The sequence below is a fragment of the Malus domestica genome, chromosome 13 (assembly GCF_042453785.1).
Source record: "Malus domestica chromosome 13, GDT2T_hap1".
Classification (NCBI taxonomy): Eukaryota; Viridiplantae; Streptophyta; class Magnoliopsida; order Rosales; family Rosaceae; genus Malus; species Malus domestica.
In genome coordinates this window covers 2356521-2360191 of record NC_091673.1, presented here as the reverse complement: position 1 = coordinate 2360191, position 3671 = coordinate 2356521, and the positions used below count along the sequence as shown (strand labels likewise).

The 3671-nt window shown below is 38.9% G+C and overlaps 1 pseudogene; it reads right to left on the bottom strand.

Annotated features, from left to right (window-relative positions):
* Positions 1-221: 221 nt before the first annotated feature.
* On the bottom strand, positions 222-3405 carry LOC103452272 (LEAF RUST 10 DISEASE-RESISTANCE LOCUS RECEPTOR-LIKE PROTEIN KINASE-like 2.4; annotated as a pseudogene).
* Between the last annotated feature and the right edge of the window lie 266 nt (positions 3406-3671).

The following is a 3671-nucleotide window of genomic DNA, read 5'->3' as shown; positions in this document are numbered from 1 at the left end:
CAACTTTTAACACGAAATAATTGTTTTCACCTTCTTTTTTTTTTTTTGACAAAAATATTCTAAAATGCTTTGATTTATGGAGAAGTGGATCCGAACTTGGCGCAAGGGAGATGAAACGGGCACACTGCCCTGGTCAACTGGTCTGACCCACAAATGCAAATGTTTCACATTAGTAATATATATATATATATAGAGGAAAAAATAAAAACAAAAACAAAACAAACATGAAACGCATGCTTCATTATTTAGATTGCCTCATAAAAACATAGATTTGTTCAAGTAAAATACAGGGTTTCTACTTCATTGATACCAATGCTGTAGAAGAATCTGCTGGGGATTTTGGAGGAGAAGACAAGTAAGGTTTGGGAGGTATCTGCAACGAATCAACACTCCCTTCCAACATATCTATCACTTCCTTCATCGCTGGCCGGTTTGAAGGATCAGTTTGTATGCACCACAAGCTCACTATCATCATCTTCCTTGCTCTTGCTTCGTCTTCCTCATTCGTAATACTCTGCATACCAAGCTCTTCGTCCAATTCAAGACGTTGGTAAATCCAATGTGGAAAATATATTTCACTTGTATTTTCAGCTTCATCGTCTGTGTTCCTACTTCCCCCAACCATATTCGAAAGCATCATTCCATAGCTGTACACATCCGACTTGTGTGAGACCTTTCCAAAGTTTCTAGAAAATACTTCTGGAGCAATGTAACCTGCTGTACCTCTAGCGCCCAACATCGAGACAATACTCTCTTTCTTGTTGCATATTTTGGCAATGCCAAAATCCGAGATTTTTGGCGTGAAGTTTTCATCGAGAAGAATGTTGTGAGGCTTGATGTCGAAATGCAAAATTCTTGTGTTGCAACCACGATGTAAATACTCCAAGCCTCGAGCAACTCCAAGTGAAATTTGATCCAATGCTTCCCATCCCAAGTGATCATGACCTATATTGGGAGTATTTGAATCAAATATGAATTTCTCTAGGGATCCATTAGGCATGAATTCATAGATGAGAGCTTTTTGGAACCCTCAAAACAAAAGCCTAACAAGGTGACGACGTTGACATGGGAAGTTCTACTAATAGCTGCCACTTCATTCATAAACTCTTCTCCATCTCCTGTTAGTTTGATCAGGACCTTCACTGCTACAAGACAGCCGTCCTTTAACTTTCCTTTGTAAACAGCACCATAGCCTCCATGTCCTAATTTTTCTTTGAAGGAGTTGGTCATGTTCTTGACCTCCAAATAGCTATACCTTCGTATTTGAAGCGGCCCGTGGCTCCTTAGAAAGGCCTCTACAATTTGACGATTTTGGTTTTGCTTCTTCCAAAAGAAAAGAAATCTATATGATGACAACTTTCTTCTTAAGCAGCAAATGATAGCGATTAGAAATATGAGACCAGCAACTGCACCTGATGAATATACGTTGAATATGATGATTTATTCGATCGAATGGTAGCCATTGCAGACATGCTATAAACCTTATTACAACACATAAACTTAGAAAAACTAATCTAAGCAAGTTATAATTACCTATTGAGACTTTAGCGGCTAAGTTTCCAGTTCCAGGTCCTGCACAATGATCATTATCTCATATCATAATCAAAAACCAAATTTAAAATTTTGGTTAGGACAACTAGATTAATACAGAATTACACACGCTAACAATAAGATTATGTGACTAAGTTTCAAATGGTTTTATCACAAATAATCGTGAAGGATATTTTTCACGTTAAATCGTGATGATGTAGAGGTTCAGATTCGACTTCACGGACCATCTTCTTCGTTAATATTTGATTAGAGGTGGCTATATTCAACCCTCCAGCCAGCAGCCGCCCTTTTTCCTTTGAAATCTAATGTATGGTAGGAGTTAGACTGGATGAGATTTTTCAACTTTTTGCACAGGAGAGTTGGGCAAGTGGGACAATTATCCCCATACCAGAAATTATCTTCGTTTCGAAATTAAACGATATTCTGAACTACTCTAATCTATAGAGATGAATTTGAATTCGAGTGTAACAAATGTTAGAATATGAGTATGAAATTAAATATTATAGCCGGTTGTAGTGTTTCAATTGACATAGAAAATTCTTGCTAGAAAGCTTAAAACTATCCTAATTCTTGTAGGATTGTAATTCAGATATGATTTGGATTCATAGTTGGTATCCTATGATGTTTCGAATAGGAGAATTATTAGGATTAATCTATTATAAATAGTAGACACTGCTCTCACAAAATACACGCTCAATATTGAACTAAGACCTATTGTTAGTTTGAGTACTTTTGGTTTTGTAAGAGAGGAGAAGGTGCACTGTTTAGAAGTCTGCTTTGGCTTCTCTTCTACTGTTTTTACGGGTTAGTTTGTCATTATGTTTATCGAATTGTGATTTTAATACTTGTATAAATTTGTGGTTCATGAGCTTAATCTCTTAACTTATATTTATGATAAGTTTAGTCTTACAACAAAGCCACATATTGTGTTAATGAACTAGCCTGAATTATGTATGCTGCGTAGTAATTATCTAACAATTCATATTGCATGTAAAAAAGAGAGAAAAAAAAGAGTGAAGAGAGAGAGACTAACCTTCTTCGCCCCTACAGAACACAGAAAAGGACCTGTTGGGGCAGAGGCACCTAAAAAGGTGGGTGGTGTAGTTAAACCCACATAGCCCTCCACTACTCTGGCAGCCGCTGCAGTCACCAGCCAGCCATTTCATCTCAAACCCTCTTCCCAACACTTCCTTCATTCCCGCCGCTTCATCATTCCCATACCCTCCACCTTGCGCCACCGGCACCTCACTCGATCCACACTTTTCAACCTCCCCAAGACCTTCAAATTTCGGATATATCTGCCGAGGCAGAGCAAGAACCGAAGTGTTACTACAACCAATCTTGTACGTTGGAAAAGAATCGACAAACGAAGGGCTGCAGTTGTGGAGCAGAAAGAACTGATCTTGCTTTGGAGCCAGCTCAAACAGTTCATTAGGGAGCGTTAAATTATGGATCAGTGAGAGATTAGTGCAGGAAGAGTTGTCCAAGTAGTGCGAAAGTAGAGCATTTGAGACGACAAGAGTCTGTCTTTCGTAACTGATGTTGTGAATTATGTAATCGTCTCCAGACAACCGGAGAAGTGGGTAGGCTTCTTCGTCGTCGTCTGCGCCGCCCTGGCAGGCGAGCTGGAAACCAGGGTAGCCGCAGAAGTCTTGTTGCCTGCCTTGGATGTAGAACGGATAGCTGATGCTTAGGCGGCCACCAGTTGTGGGGACGCTGCAGTTTTGGTAGTAAAAGTCCACTGCAAATGCTGGGGTTTCTGATGAGAGAAGGAAGATCAGAATGAAGATGCAAAGGTTTTGATTCATTGTAAATTTGAGAGAGAGAGAAATGAGAACGAATAACAGTACAGTAATTTTAAAGAGAGAGAGAGAGAGAAATGATGTAACCTTGGTCAATAATGCGTGTAGAAAATGTGGGCAAAGACCAAAAATTGCATACTTTCTGGGATCCACGGCAAAGACCAAAAATTGCGTACTTTTCATTCCTTGGTCAGTAATGCGGGTAGAAAATGTTGTTAGATACTAGGAAAAACGGGCTTGTTTAGTATGTAAAATTGGATTGTAATGGATAATTTTACAACATCAAGGCATACTGAAAGTATAAGTTGAAAGTATAAA